Source organism: Coregonus clupeaformis, chromosome 21 (genome assembly GCF_020615455.1).
Source record: "Coregonus clupeaformis isolate EN_2021a chromosome 21, ASM2061545v1, whole genome shotgun sequence".
Lineage (NCBI taxonomy): Eukaryota > Metazoa > Chordata > Actinopteri > Salmoniformes > Salmonidae > Coregonus > Coregonus clupeaformis.
In genome coordinates this window covers 51,642,114-51,659,312 of record NC_059212.1, presented here as the reverse complement: position 1 = coordinate 51,659,312, position 17,199 = coordinate 51,642,114, and the positions used below count along the sequence as shown (strand labels likewise).

At 45.6% G+C, this 17,199-nt stretch overlaps 1 protein-coding gene across 1 annotated transcript in view; it reads right to left on the bottom strand.

Moving 5' to 3' along the window:
- Positions 1 to 17,199, bottom strand: part of LOC121534493 (disabled homolog 1) — a 77,128-nt gene that overhangs the window by 38,889 nt on the left and 21,040 nt on the right. The window lies entirely within an intron of this gene.

Here is a 17,199-nt window from a genome sequence, read left to right as displayed (position 1 = left end):
TTCTCTGACATGCACTGTCAACTGTGGGACCTTATATAGACAGGTGTGTGCCTTTCCAAATCATGTCCAATCTATTGAATTTACCAAATGTGGACTCCAATCAAGTTGTAGAAACATCTCAAGGATGATCAATGGAAACAGGATGCACCTGAGCTCAATTTTGAGTCTATATCAAAGGGTCTGAATACTTAGGTAAATAAGCTATTTCTGTTTTTGTTTTTGTTTTCATAAATTTGTTTTCGCTATGTCATTATGGGGTATTGTGTGTAGACTAGGGGTGTAACGATCCATCTACTACATCGATGTATCGATTTATATTCCTATGATCCAACTACATCGATCTGTGCTCGGCGAGTTGGCCTTTTGGACAACATATATCGATCTAACATCGTTTTAAAATGTAATAAATCGATTGTATCGATACTAGGAAATTACCCATTGGATTTAAGCACGTCAGACTTATATGGATGTTTTTTCTTAGCACTTTTAATGATAAAGCCTTTAAACATGAATCGATTCAGTCTGCCTATCCGTGACGTCATCGCGCCAACAGCAGCGCAAAGGCGCAAAGACAACAAAACATAGCATGGCGGATGACAGAGGAGAAGCCGACGAGCGAGAAATTATCAAGCCACCATTGCGGTCCTTACAAGAAACAGGAATCTAGGAAACTTCACCTGCACTGTCCAGTATCCAGGTATTTATTTCAGTCACACTGGTTGAATTTTTGGCTAAAAGGTTACTGAATCGATTTCAAGTCACTGAATCGTTTCGGATCGTATCGTTCTAAATGAACCAATATCGTCCTTGAATCGTATCGACAACCACGAATCGTGATACAAATCGAATCGTTGTTAAAACGAATCGTTACACCCCTAGTGTAGACTGATGAGGATTTATTTTATTTAATCAATTTTAGAATAAGGCTGTAACGTAACAAAATGTGAAAAAAGGGAAGGGGTCTCAATACTTTCCGAATGCACTGTAAACGAGATATTTCTCTATTGAATTTTCTATAAATTAGCAACAATTTCTAAAGACTTTCTTTCACTTCGTCATTATGGGGTATTGTGTGTGGATGGGTGAGAAAACAAATTAATGTTATTCATTTTGAATTCAGACTGTAACACAAGAAAATGTGGAATAAGTCAAGGGCTATGAATCCTTTCTAAAAGGCACTGTATATCATCTTTTATCAAGTCTTACCAAAATATATTGTACTACTATAGGACTGTCTCATCCAGTGCTTCCCTCCTCTGAGTCCCCTAAGCAGATTGGTGCTTTACATTGTACTGTATGCCAACTGTGTAATCACCAGGAGAGATTTTTTTTTTAGGAGAGATTTTGTGGATTTATGCAAAGAGCCACAAAAACCCCAAGCAGCCCTCCCTGCATAGGAAATGCAAGTGTTGCTACAGCGTCTAGATACAGAGTCTAGATACAACATGATAATCTCTGCAGTATACGCCCAGGGTTCACATCACGGTGAGTGCACTACATTGTAGCTGGATTTGGAAACCAACCGATTTGGGATGTTGTTTAAATGATGTTTCCTGGAAGAAGATAAATATGACACACACTCTTGTCCCCTAGAAGAATCACTGCTCTTTTTGTACTACAGCGTGGGTGTAGTAGTGTAGTAGTGTATGGGTGTAGTAGAGTGTGGGTGTAGTAGAGCGTGGGTGTAGTAGAGTGTGGGTGTAGTAGTGTATGGGTGTAGTAGAGCGTGGGTGTAGTAGAGTGTGGGTGTGGTAGAGTGTGGGTGTAGTAGTGTATGTGTGTAGTAGAGTGTGGGTGTAGTAGAGCGTGGGTGTAGTAGAGCATGGGTGTAGAAGAGTGTGGGTGTAGTAGAGTGTGGGTGTAGAAGAGTGTGGGTGTAGTAGTGTAGTAGTGTTAGGGTGTAGTAGAGCGTGGGTGTAGTAGTGTAGTAGTGTATGGGTGTAGTAGAGTGTGGGTGTAGTAGAGCGTGGGTGTAGTAGAGTGTGGGTGTAGTAGTGTATGGGTGTAGTAGAGCGTGGGTGTAGTAGAGTGTGGGTGTAGTAGAGTGTGGGTGTAGTAGTGTATGGGTGTAGTAGAGTGTGGGTGTAGTAGAGCATGGGTGTAGTAGAGCGTGGGTGTAGAAGAGTGTGGGTGTAGTAGAGTGTGGGTGTAGTAGAGTGTGGGTGTAGTAGTGTAGTAGTGTATGGGTGTAGTAGAGCATGGGTGTAGTAGTATAGTAGAGTATGGGTGTAGTAGTGTAGTAGAGTGTGGGTGTAGTAGTGTAGTAGAGTGTGGGTGTAGTAGTGTAGTAGAGTGTGGGTGTAGTAGTGTAGTAGAGTGTGGGTGTAGTAGTGTAGTAGAGTGTGGGTGTAGTAGTGTAGTAGAGTGTGGGTGTAGTAGTGTAGTAGAGTGTGGGTGTAGTAGTGTAGTAGAGCGTGGGTGTAATAGTGTAGTAGAGCGTGGGTGTAGTAGTGTAGTAGAGTGTGGGTGTAGTAGTGTAGTAGAGTGTGAGTGTGGGTGTAGTAGTGTAGTAGAGTGTGGGTGTAGTAGTGTAGTAGAGTGTGGGTGTAGTAGCATAGTAAAGTGTGGGTGTAGTAGTGTAGTAGAGTGTGGGTGTAATAGAGCGCACAAAAGATGGCGCCGACGGAGAAGGCCGACATCTTAAGAGTTCCGACTTTGCTATTTAGTGACTTTTTTCATGTTTATCTTTACTTTTTTTTTTTTACAGAATGTTCATACTGAACAAAAATATAAACACAACATGTAAAGTGTTGGTCCCATGTTTCATGAGCTGTAATAAAAGATCCCAGAAATGTCCCATACGCACAAAAAGCTTATTTCTCTCAAATTTTGTGCACAAATTTGTTTACATCCCTGTTAGTGAGCATTTCTCCTTAACCAAGAAAATCCATCCACCTGACAGGTGTAGCATATCAAGAAGCTGATTAAACAGCATGATCATTAAACAGATGCACCTTGTGCTGAGCACAATAAATGGCCACTCTAAAAAGTGCAGTTTTGTCACACAACACAATACCATAGATGTCTCAAGTTTTGAGGGAGCATGCAATTGGCATGCTGACTGCAGCAATGTCCACCAGAGTTGTTGGCAGAGAAATGAATGTTCATTTCTCTACCATAAGCTGCCTCCAACGTCACTTTAGAGAATTTGGCAGTACGTCCAACCGACCTCACAACTGCAGACCACATTGTAACAACGCCTGCCCAGGACCTCCACATCCGGCTTCTTCACCTGCGATATCATCTGAGACCAGCCACGCGGACAGCTGATGAAACTGAGGAGTTTTCTGTCTGTAATAAAGCCCTTTTGTGGGGAAAAACTCATTCTGATTGGCTGGGCCTGGCTCCCCAGTGGGTGGGCCTGGCTCCCAAGTGGGTGGGCCTATGCCCTTCCAGGCCCACCCATTACATTTACATTTACGTCATTTAGCAGACGCTCTTATCCAGAGCGACTTACAAATTGGTGCATTCACCTTATAGCCAGTGGGATAACCACTTTACACATTTTTTAAAACAATTTTTGGGGTGGGGTAAGGGGGGATAGAAGGATTACTTTATCCTATCCCAGGTATTCCTTAAAGAGGTGGGGTTTCAAGTGTCTCCGGAAGGTGGTGAGTGACTCCGCTGTCCTGGCGTCGTGAGGGAGCTTGTTCCACCATTGGGGTGCCAGAGCAGCGAACAGTTTTGACTGGGCTGAGTGGGAACTGTGCTTCCGCAGAGGTAGGGGGGCCAGCAGGCCAGAGATGGATGAACGCAATGCCCTCGTTTGGGTATAGGGACTGATCAGAGCCTGAAGGTACAGAGGTGCCGTTCCCCTCACAGCTCCGTAGGCAAGCACCATGGTCTTGTAGCAGATGCAAGCTTCAACTGGAAGCCAGTGGAGTGTGCGGAGGAGCGGGGTGACGTGAGAGAACTTGGGGAGGTTGAACACCAGACGAGCTGCGGCATTCTGGATGAGTTGTAGGGGTTTAATGGCACAGGCAGGGAGCCCAGCCAACAGCGAGTTGCAGTAATCCAGACGGGAGATGACAAGTGCCTGGATTAGGACCTGTGCCGCTTCCTGTGTAAGGCAGGGTCGTACTCTCCGAATGTTGTAGAGCATGAACCTACAGGATCGGGTCACCGCTTTGATGTTAGCGGAGAACGACAGGGTGTTGTCCAAGGTCACGCCAAGGCTCTTCGCACTCTGGGAGGAGGACACAACGGATTTGTCAACCGTGATGGCGAGATCATGGAACGGGCAGTCCTTCCCCGGGAGGAAGAGCAGCTCCGTCTTGCCGAGGTTCAGCTTGAGGTGGTGATCCGTCATCCACACTGATATGTCTGCCAGACATGCAGAGATGCGATTCGCCACCTTGTTATCAGAAGGGGGAAAGGAGGAGATTAGTTGTGTGTTGTCTGCGTAGCAATGATAGGAGAGGCCATGTGAGGATATGACAGAGCCAAGTGACTTGGTGTATAGCGAGAATAGGAGAGGGCCTAGAACTGAGCCCTGGGGGACACCAGTGGTGAGAGCACGTGGTGCGGAGACAGATTCTTGCCACGCCACTTGGTAGGAGCGACCGGTCAGGTAGGACGCAATCCAAGAGTGAGCCGTGCTGGAGATGCCCAGCTCGGAGAGGGTGGAGAGGAGGATCTGATGGTTCAAAGTATCAAAGGCAGCAGACAGGTCTAGAAGGACAAGAGCAGAGGAGAGAGAGTTAGCTTTAGCAGTGCGGAGAGCCTCCGTGACACAGAGAAGAGCAGTCTCAGTTGAATGACCAGTCTTGAAACCTGACTGGTTTGGATCAAGAAGGTCATTCTGAGAGACATAGCAAGAGAGTTGGCTAAAGAAGGCACGCTCAAGAGTTTTGGAGAGAAACGAAAGAAGGGATACTGGTCTGTAGTTGTTGACATCAGAGGGATCGAGTGTTGGTTTTTTGAGAAGGGGTGCAACTCTCGCTCTCTTGAAGACGGAAGGGACATAGCCAGCGGTCAAGGATGAGTTGATGAGCGAGGTGAGGTAAGGGAGAAGGTCACTGGAGATGGTCTGGAGAAGAGAAGAGGGGATAGGCTCAAGCAGGCAGGTTGTTGGGCGGCCGGCCGTCACAAGTCGCAAGATTTTATCTGGAGAGAGAGGGGAGAAAGAAGTCAAAGCATAGGGTAGGGCAGTGTGAGCAGGACCAGCAGTGTCATTTGACTTAACAAGCGAGGATCGGATGACATCAACCTTCTTTTCAAAATGGTTGACGAAGTCATCCACAGAGAGGGAGGGGGGTGAGGGGGAGGAGGATTCAGCAGGGAGGAGAACGTGGCAAAGAGCTTCCTAGGGTTAGAAGCAGATGCTTGGAATTTAGAGTGGTAAAAAGTTGCTTTAGCAGCAGAAACAGATAAAGAAAATGTAGAGAGGAGGGAGTGAAAAGATGCCAGGTCCGCAGGGAGTCTAGTTTTCCTCCATTTCCGCTCGGCTGCCCGGAGCCCTGTTCTGTGAGCTCGCAATGAGTCATCAAGCCACGGAGCAGGAGGGGAGGACCGAGCCGGCCGGGAGGATAGGGGACATAGAGTGTCAAAGGATGCAGAAAGGGAGGAGAGGAGGGTTGAGGAGGCAGAATCAGGAGATTGGAGGGAGATGGATTGAGCAGAGGGAAGAGATGATAGGATGGAAGAGGAGAGAGTAGCGGGAGAGAGAGAGCGAAGGTTGCGACGGCGCATTACCATCTGAGTAGGGGCAGAGTGAGTAGTGTTGGAGGAGAGCGAGAGAGAAAAGGATACAAAGTAGTGGTCGGAGACATGGAGGGGAGTTGCAGTGAGATTAGTAGAAGAACAGCATCTAGTAAAGATGAGGTCAAGCGTATTGCCTGCCTTGTGAGTAGGGGGGGACGGTGAGAGGGTGAGGTCAAAAGAGGAGAGGAGTGGAAAGAAGGAGGCAGAGAGAAATTAGTCAAAGGTAGACGTAGGGAGGTTGAAGTCACCCAGAACTGTGAGGGGTGAGCCATCCTCAGGAAAGGAACTTGTCAAGCTCAATGATGAACTCTCCAAGGGAACCTGGAGGGCGATAAATGACAAGGATGTTAAGCTTGAATGGGCTAGTGACTGTGACAGCATGGAATTCAAATGAGGAGATAGACAGATGGGTCAGGGGAAAAAGAGAGAATGTCCACTTGGGAGAGATGAGGATTCCTGTGCCACCACCCCGCTGACCAGATGCTCTCGGGGTATACGAGAACACATGGTCAGACGAGGAGAGAGCAGTAGGAGTAGTAGTGTTTTCAGTGGTAATCCATGTTTCCGTCAGCGCCAAGAAGTCGAGGGACTGGAGGGTAGCATAGGCTGAGATGATCTCTGCCCTGTTGGCAGCAGAACGGCAGTTCCAGAGGCTGCCTGAGACCTGGAACTCCACGTGGGTGGTGCGTGCAGGGACCACCAGGTTAGAGAGGCAGCAGCCACGCGGTGTGAGGCGTTTGTATAGCCTGTGCGGAGAGGAGAGAACAGGTATAGACAGAGGCATAGTTGACAGGCTACAGAAAATGGCTACAATAATGCAAAGGAGATCGGAATGAAATGAACTAAACATCTGGGAAAGGAGAGAGCGGGGCCTCCCTCACTTACGTTTCACTGAAACACCCAAATATAAAACTTTCCCAACTTCCACCTCAGAAACTATACTTGTTGTAAACTACAGCGGTTCAATGTTTTCTAGGAATAGACTAACTTAGTTTATTCAGCTAGCTAACTTGGTACAGTATTCTTCCATGAAAATCATCCAGGGCACCTAGTCATATGACGCCACAGCCAACTAGCATGCCGGACTCCAACAACACGGTTTAGCACCAATACTCGGCCACAACAAACCACCAGTGTGTCAACACGCCAAGCAGATCATTCGTGTCCGTGTCTAACGTTGTGGGTTAGTCCCGACAGCTTGAGTGAGTCCGTCGTCAACTTATTCAGCCAGTTAGTTAGCTAGAATAGTTAGCGTACTAGCTAGCCATTGCTTTCAGACAACGAAGCAACCCTTCCTCCCACGGCACGAACACACAGAGAGAGCCAAGCTAACGTTAACTAGTCACCCATGTCCCGAATTCCCTTGAACGACTCTGGCTACCAGTATGTAAAAACAAAACACAAATGTAGGTTATAACTTACCCCTAGCAGCTACTGTTAGCTAGCCAAGTGCAAAGCTAGCCACTGAATTGACTCAGCCAGTTCGCGTCTGTTCGCTAGGTCGTTCCAGCCATTCTACCTCACGTCTACCAACACGTCTCCTACACCAATTTGGGCGCTAAAACTCTAGACCACTTTTATTCTACCCACACAAATGCATACATGGCCCTCCCTCGCCCTCCCTTCGGCAAATCAGACCATGAATCTATCCTCCTGATTCCTGTTTACAAACAAAAGCTCAAACAGGAAGTACCGTCCGATGAAGACTGTTTTGCTAGTACAGACCACTGAGGTATAATAACAACTGGAGACTGTATCCAAGATGTCCGACCGTTGATTTCAAGGCAATCTACTCATGGACCGTCTATATCCAGGTTTAATCCAGTTTATACAGACCAACATCACATGTGCACTAGCACTCAGTGTGCACAGGGAGCAGCATGAGCAGCGACATGGCAGACATTGGATGAATATAACATTATAATATCTTCGGCTGTGAGTGCTGAAAAAAATCAGACTTATTTGAATAATTCAATGGATGTTTTGTGCACAAAGGTGATGACTAGGGTGTCTTATTAGGACACCCTAGCCAGGAAATTGTCTTTCTGGGCCGGGTGTCAGTTAAACTGCAGTACCGAAGCAAAACCGTAGGAGCTTCTAGACCGGAACCCTGGCTCCTTGGTACAGACTGGGATATGTTCCTGGATTCATCTGATAGTATTGAGGAGTTTACCACATCAGTCACAGGCTTCATTAATAAGTGCATAGATGACATCATCCCCACAGTCACTATACGAACGTATCCAAACCCAAAACCATGGATTACAGGCAATATCCGTGCTGGGCTAAAGGCTAGAGCTACTCCTTAGAAGGAACGGGACAAGGACATGGACGCATACAAGAAAGCCCGCTATGACCTCCGACGACACATCGAACATGCAAAAGAACAATATAGGAGGAAGGTGGAATCCTATTACACCGGCTCCGGCCCTTGTCGAATGTGGCAGGGCTTGCAGACGATAACGGATTACAAAAGGAAACCTAGCCGTGAGATGCCCAGTGACTCAGAAAACCCAAACGAGCTAAATGCCTTTATGCTCGCTTCGAGGAAAACAACACCAAGTCCTGCATGACTTGTTGTTCCAGATGACTGTGTGATCTCGCTCTCCATGGCCGATTTGAGTAAAACTTTTAAACAAGTTAACACTCGCAAGGCCGCCGGACCAGACGGATTACTAGGGCACGTAAAATGTGCAGACCAGCTGGCAAGTGTCTTCTCTGACATTTTCAATCTCTCCTTGTCCCAGTCTGTAATCCCAATATGTTTCAAGTTGACCACCATTGTCCCTATTCCCAAGAACTCCAAGGTAACTTGCCTAAATGACTATAGCCCTCTAGCACTCACATCTGTAATTATGAAGTTCTTTGAAAGGCTGGTCATGACGTACATCAACACCATCATCCCAGACACCTAGGATCCACTCCAATTCGCATAATGCCCCAACAGATCCACAGATTAATCTATTGCACTTCACACTGCCTTCTTCCAACTGGACAAGAGGGGAAATAACTATGTGAGAATCCTGTTCAGAGACTACAGCTCAGCCTTCAACACCATAGTCCCCTCCAAGCTCATCACCAAGCTTGGGACTCTGGGACTGAACACCTCCTTCTGCAACTGGTCCTGGACTTCCTGACAAGCCGGCCCCAGATGGTGAGGGTAGGCAACAACACCTCTGCCACGCTGACCCTCAACATGTGGGCCCCTCAGGGGTGCATGCTTAGTCCCTGTACTCCCTGTTCACCCACGAATACGTGGCCAGGCACGACTCCAACACCATCATCAAGTTCGCTGATGACACGACGGTGGTAGGCCTGATCACCGACAGCGATGAGTCAGCCTACAGGGAGGAGGTCAGCGTCTTGGCAGTGTGGTGCCAGGACAACAACCTCTCCCCCTAACGTCAGTAAGACCAAGGAGCTGATTGTGGCCTACAGGAGAAAGAGGGGCGAGCATGCCCCCATCCACATCGACGGGGCTGTAGTGGAGCGGGTCGAGAGCTTCAAGTTCCTTGGCGTCCATATCACTAAGGACTTAACATGGTCCATACACACCCACACAGTCGTGAAGAGGGCACGACAGTGCCTCTTCCCACTCAGGAGGCTCAAAAGATTTGGCATGGGCCCTCAGATCCTCAAAAAGTTCTATAGCTGCACCATCGAGAGCAGCTTGACTGGCTGCATCACCGCTTAGTATGGCAAATGCACCGGCTTCGATCCAAAGCTCTACAGAATGTAATGCGGACGGCCCAGGACATCACTGCCAAAGACTTCAGCCACCCAAGCTATAGACCGTTCACTCTGCTACAGTCTGGCAAATGGTACCGGAGCATCGGCTCTTGGACCAACAGGCTCCGAGACAGCTTCTAACCGCAAGCCATATGACTGCTAAATAGCCATAAGACTGCTAAATAGTTAATTAAATGGTTACCCGGACTAGCTGCGTTTAACCTATCTTGCACTGACTCTTTGCACACTCACAAGACTATATATATGGTCCTCTGTAGCTCAGCTGGTAGAGCACAGCGCTTGTAACGCCAAGGTAGTGGGTTCGATCCCCGGGACCACCCATACACAAAAAATAAATAATGTATGCACGCATGACTGTAAGTCGCTTTGGATAAAAGCATCTGCTAAATGGCATATTATTATATACTGTGCCTTCATAAAGTATTCACACCCCTTGATGTTGTTGTGTTACAGCCTGAATTTTAAATGGATTAAATTGAGATGTTGTGTCACTAGACTACACACAATATCCCACAATGTCAAAGTAGAATTATGTATTTCAGATTTTTTTACAAATTAATTACAAATTAAAAGTTGACATTTCTTGAGTGAATAAGTATTCAACCCCTTTGTTGTTGCATCCTAAGATGCTGGGTTCTTTTACTGAAGACTCCGAAGCACACTTATAATAACCAGAACAGAATTATTTCTTGTTCTCCTTAACACATTCCAGTCGACCACTCTCTACAGTGTCTTCAGCCCAACTCTTCAATACATCATTGAACTTTCACCGCCCTTGCATCACGTAATCCAATCACTTCAATGCAATAACGGAAACCCCATTGTCATTTGTTAATTCATTGTCATTTGTTAATTCAAATAACTCAACCCCTGCATACAAATCCCATTGGCTATTTGCAACCATTTAAAATCTAAACTCATTAACACATAATACATTTCTCAATACACCACACTTTGTTATGGCAAGCCTACATCAGTACAAGAGTAAAGATGTGCTAAACAAGTCACATAATAAGTTGCATGGACTCACTCTGTGTGCAATAATAGTGTTTAACATGATTTTTGAATGAGTACCTCATCTCTGTACCCAACACATACAATTATATGTAAGATCCCTCAGTCGAGCAGTGAATTTGAAACACAGATTCAACCACAAAGACCAGGGAGGTTTTCCAATGCCTTGCAAAGAAGCGCACCTATTGGTAGATGGGTAAAACATTTAAAAAGCAGATATTGAATATCCTTTTGAGCATGGTGAAGTTATTAATTAACGGTGTATCAATACACCCAGCCACTACAAAGATACAGGCATCATTCCTAACTCAATTGCTGGAGATGAAGGAAACCGCTCAGGGATTTCACCATGAGGCCAATGGTGACTTTAAAACAGTTACAGAGTTTAATGTCTGTGATAGGAGAAAACTGAGAATAGATCAACAACATTGTAGTCACTCCACAATAATAACCTAAAAAATATTCCAAAACATGCATCCTTTTGCAAATGTGGCAAATAAATTAACTTTATGTCCTGAATACAAAACGTTATGTTTGGAGAAAATCAAATTATTCAAAGGGGTTGAATAATTATCTAATTAAGATATACTAGTTTTTTAATTTTCATAAACGTTTTACAAATGTTCAAATATTTTACATTACAGAGTATTTTGTGTAGATCGTTGACAAAAAAATGACAATTAAATCAATTTTAATCCCACCTTGTAACACAACAAAATGTGGAATAAGTCAAGTGGTGTGAATACTTTTTGAAGGCACTGTAAGCACACTGTATACACACTCACACACACACACTACACTGACATTCTCACACAAAACCCAAACACATAACACACACAAGCATACGACACAACACACACACACATATACACACACACACACACACACACACACACACACACACACACACACCCACACACACATACAGTTGAAGTCGGAAGTTTACATACACCTAAGCCAAATACATTTAAACTCAGTTTTTCACAATTCCTGACATTTAATCCTAGTAAGAATTCCCTGTCTTAGGTCAGTTAGGATCACCACTTTATTTTAAGAATGTGAAATGTCAGAATAATAGTAGAGAGAATGATTTATTTAGGCTTTTATTTCTTTCATCACATTCCCAGTGGGTCAGAATTTTACATACACTCAATTAGTATTTGGTGGCATTGCCTTTAAATTGTTTAACTTGTGTCAAACGTTTCACCTTTCACAAGCTTCCCACAATAAGTTGGGTGAATTTTGGCCCATTCCTCCTGACAGAGCTGGTGTAACTGAGTCAGGTTTGTAGACCTCCTTGCTCGCACACGCTTTTTCAGTTCTGCCCACAAATGTTCTATAGGATTGAGGTCAGGGCTTTGTGACGGCCACTCCAATACCTTTACTTTGTTGTCCTTAAGCCATTTTGCCACAACTTTGGTAGTATGCTTGGGGTCATTTTCCATTTGGAAGACCAATTGGGACCAGGCTTTAACTTCCTGACTGATGTCTTGAGATGTTGCTTCAATATATCCACATAATTTTCCTTCCTCATGATGCCATCTATTTTGTGAAGTGCACCAGTCCCTCCTGCAGCAAAGCACCCCCACAGCATGATGCTGCCACCCCTGCGCTTCACGGTTGGGATGGTGTTCTTCGGCTTGCAAGTCCCCCCTTTTTCCTCCAAACATAACGATGGTCATAATGGCCAAACAGTTCTATTTTTGTTTAATCAGACCAGAGGATATTTCTCAAAAAAGTACGATCTTTGTACCCCATGTGCAGTTGCAAACCGTAGTCTGGCTTTTTTATGGCGGATTTGGAGCAGTGGCTTCTTCCTTGCTGAGCGGCCTTTCAGGTTATGTCGATATAGGACTCGTTTTACTGTGGATATAGATACTTTTGTACCTGTTTCTTCCAGCATCTTCACAAGGTCCTTTGCTGTTGTTCTGGGATTGATTTACACTTTTCGCACCAAAGTACGTTCATCTCTAGGAGACAGAACGCGTCTCCTTCCTGAGCGGTATGACGGCTGCGTGGGCCCATGGTGTTTATACTTCCGTACTATTGTTTGTATAGATGAACGTGGTCCCTTCAGGCATTTGGAAATTGCTCCCAAGGATGAACCAGACTTGTGGAGGTCTACGATTATTTTTCTGAGGTCTTGGCTGATTTCTTTAGATTTTCCCATGATGTCAAGCAAAGAGGCACACGTTGGGGAAGACTCGTAAGCAAGCATTTCACAGTAAAGTCTACACCCGTTGTATTCCACGCATGTAACAAATACATTTTGATTTGATTTGATTTGATTTGTGGGTGTAGTAGAGCGTGGATGCAGTAGAGTAACTGGTTTCTGGATCAATTCAGACTAAAGCTCTCCAATTAACCACCTGAGACGAAATACCTCAGCCTATTGAGAGGACAATTGCTAGCCCTCCTCCATACTGGTTACGGAGTGGAGTCAATGGACTAGCTGGCTGTGAGAAGATAGTGTCTGCACCCCCACGCCTCAGTAAAATGGGGACAAGGAAAGGACAGATGGCAGGACGGCACCAGATGGAGAATCATACGTGGCCCTCCAGATACGAGTAGTTGGCAACTGCAACTTTAGTTGGGGAGCCCAGCATCCAATAAAGCTTAACCTTTGAACGTTGCGAGGATTTTACCCATCTATCTTTGCATCATTGTCTATTTATAATATGAATCTATACATGTGCAATTTGAATGTATGTATTACATTCATCCATCCATCTGTCTCTTTGTCTGAGTTCGTTCACAACTCAGCTTTAGTCAGTTAGTCTTACAGAAGTTTTCCTGGTCTGCTGGGGCTAAGAAGCAGCATAAAATATGAAGGCCTGACTAGAGTAGACTAGAGTAGAGTCTATCTGCACCATCTGCCTCCTCTTCCCTTTCCATCCCCTGCGTGTTGAAAGATAAAGTATCATTCACAAGCCTCAGCACACACACGTCACATACACACACTTTTACTAAACATCAGCACACATTCCTGGATCCCATGGACACAGACCTGGAGGTAGGATAAAATTAGGTCTACACTCTGGTCCAGGGTGTTTGTGCACCTTTGTTGAAGGCTCAGCGTTAGCAAGCCACACTAATGCCCTGGACCAGAGCTAGTTAAACCAATTAGTGAGTTAACGAGGGGTATTGTGCACATCATCAATACAGTCAGTGGATAATACATTGATCACATCACAGTTACACACAACTATTGAAAAAAGTATGAAAAATTTATGAAAATGTATGCACTCACTACTGTAAGTCGCTCTGGATAGGAGCGTCTGCTAAATTACTAAAATGTAAAATGTAAAAAATGTATTAATGTGCTTTGGCTGGGTTGTGATGATCAGGTGACTCTTTAGCAGGGGGTAAATTACAGAATCATTACAGCAATGATTACAACAGTATGATATGAGGTGTCATGCCTATTGAAACTGAAGGGGCATGTGCCCCCAATTTGATAATTTTTCAATATAACAATATAGAAGATAGATTCTATTCTTGACTAAATATATAAAATATATTTCATTTCAGTGCCTTCTCAATAAACATGTCGGTGTGTGACACATCTGAGTAGCCTATGATGGCATAGTGGGACTTCCGATGATAAATTGGTTAATAATTAGATTGAGTTTAAGGTGTCACCATTACCTATTTGTGATTGGAATAGAAGATGATGTGGAGCTAAAATGTACGGGGTCATAATGGTGTTTAATTTCTAGGGCATCTTTCAACCCTGCCAATGCAATACTCACTGACTGTAGATTTATGCTGAGGCTTTTTCCCCCATTCTTTTGTTGAAGTAAAAATTGTTTGTTGCACAGATTACAGTTGACAAGCAACAGTTGCTATGGAGATGGAGTGAAGTCACGCATGTGAAGCAATTCCATCGATGGGCAGAGGGGTGGCTTGCCTTTACCTTCACAGGCAGGAAGACACACACACTGCAGTAAGGGTTTGGTTTTTCTGACATCTGGTCTGGTTAGAAAACACCATGGATCGAAATTCCTCAGACAAAAAGGCTCAAATCTAAAAGGCTAAAAGGATTTGTCCTTTATTGTGGATGGGTTGTACCTCTTTTCATTTATGAGTACACTGCTCAAAAAAAATAAAGGGAACACTTAAACACACAATGTAACTCCAAGTCAATCACACTTCTGTGAAATCAAACTGTCCACTTAGGAAGCAACACTGATTGACAATAAATTTCACATGCTGTTGTGCAAATGGAATAGACAACAGGTGGAAATTATAGGCAGTTAGCAAGACACCCCCAATAAAGGACTGGTTTTGCAGGTGGTGACCACAGACCACTTCTCAGTTCCTATGCTTCCTGGCTGATGTTTTGGTCACTTTTCAATGCTGGCGGTGCTTTCACTCTAGTGGTAGCATGAGACGGAGTCTACAACCCACACAAGTGGCTCAGGTAGTGCAGCTCATCCAGGATGGCACATCAATGCGAGCTGTGGCAAGAAGGTTTGCTGTGTCTGTCAGCGTAGTGTCCAGAGCATGGAGGCGCTACCAGGAGACAGGCCAGTACATCAGGAGACGTGGAGGAGGCCGTAGGAGGGCAACAACCCAGCAGCAGGACTGCTACCTCCACCTTTGTGCAAGGAGGAGCAGGAGGAGCACTGCCAGAGCCCTGCAAAATGACCTCCAGCAGGCCACAAATGTGCATGTGTCTGCTCAAACGGTCAGAAACAGACTCCATGAGGGTGGTATGAGGGCCCGACGTCCACAGGTGGGGGTTGTGCTTACAGCCCAACACCATGCAGGACGTTTGGCATTTGCCAGAGAACACCAAGATTGGCAAATTCGCCACTGGCGCCCTGTGCTCTTCACAGATGAAAGCAGGTTCACACTGAGCACATGTGACAGACGTGACAGAGTCTGGAGACGCCGTGGAGAATTTTCTGCTGCCTGCAACATCCTCCAGCATGACCGGTTTGGCGGTGGGTCAGTCATGGTGTGGGGTGGCATTTCTTTGGGGGGCCGCACAGCCCTCCATGTGCTCGCCAGAGGTAGCCTGACTGCCATTAGGTACCGAGATGAGATCCTCAGACCCCTTGTGAGACCATATGCTGGTGCGGTTGGCCCTGGGTTCCGCCTAATGCAAGACAATGCTAGACCTCATGTGGCTGGAGTGTGTCAGCAGTTCCTGCAAGAGGAAGGCATTGATGCTATGGACTGGCCCGCCCGTTCCCCAGACCTGAATCCAATTGAGCACATCTGGGACATCATGTCTCACTCCATCCACCAACGCCACGTTGCACCACAGACTGTCCAGGAGTTGGCGGATGCTTTAGTCCAGGTCTGTGAGGAGATCCTTCAGGAGACCATCCGCCACCTCATCAGGAGCATGCCCAGGCGTTGTAGGGAGGTCATACAGGCACGTGGAGGCCACACACACTACTGAGCCTCATTTTGACTTGTTTTAAGGACATTACATCAAAGTTGGATCAGCCTGTAGTGTGGTTTTCCACTTTAATTTTGAGGGTGACTCCAAATCCAGACCTCCATGGGTTGATAAATTTGATTTCCATTGATAATTTTTGTGTGATTTTGTTGTCAGCACATTCAACTATGTAAAGAAAAAAGTATTTAATAAGATTATTTCATTCATTCAGATCTAGGATGTGTTATTTTAGTGTTCCCTTTATTTTTTTGAGCAGTGTATATTACTTATTTTCATTTTTTTAAAGTATGAAAACTAAATTATTGGGCGATATCAGGGGAAACGTTAAGCACAATGAAAGAAATAACCAAATTGCATCTGAAAACACACTTATATTAACCTACTTTATAATCCGCCCACCCACCTAGCCAAACAGGTACAGGCTTTGTCTAAAGCTCTGCCATTCATCCACCCACCGATCCACCCTCCCACGATCCATACATCCACCCATCCATCCATCCATCCAGCCATCCTGCCAATACACCTTGAGAGGGTTCTTCACCCAGCCTAGTCAGTCACCTCTCTGAGCCCAGCGCTTTATGACAGTGTGCACCAATCTCCATGCTAATCCCATTTCCATTACTATGAATCTAAACAGCATCTCCAGTGATTAACATGCTAAAGCCTGCACTGATAACATGCTCTGATAGCCTGTCCTGTCTCTCTCCACCAGTGGCCTATCGTGTCGCTTCGCATGGCCATGTGTGTAATAAGCCTACCTCTCTCTCCCCTCCTCCACTTAACTCAAATCGATAGGCTCTCCGCCAGCCCGGCCATTTATCTGGTGTGATCTGACGGACAGATCCACTAAAATGGCCGGCCCCAGAGGATCTGACCCCAGAGGACCTGACCCCAGAGCCCTGCTGCTGCTGCTTCTGTTCTAGGAGAAGCCAGATTTACTGTACCGGCTTTATTCATGGACGCAGAGATGGCGAGAGGGAGGGAAGGAGTGAGGAGGGATGAAAGGAGAGAAGGACAGGGAGAGAGCAAGAGAGAAGCAAGCATAATACATTTATCTTCCTCTCTCTCCTTACATTTTAGTCATTTAGCAGACGCTCTTATCCAGAGCTACTTACAGTTAAGTGAGTTTTTCATACTGGCCCCCCGTGGGAAACGAACCCACAACTAAATCATGACACTACCAACCCCCTGGCTACAGCCAATAGCTGCTCTAGATCTGCTGCTGCATCTGGATGAGTCCCTGGGTGGAGCAGGACAGCTCTGGAGGCGCTCTACCTCTCTCTCTCTCTTTCTGTGTCTGTCGCTCTGTCTCTCTCCTG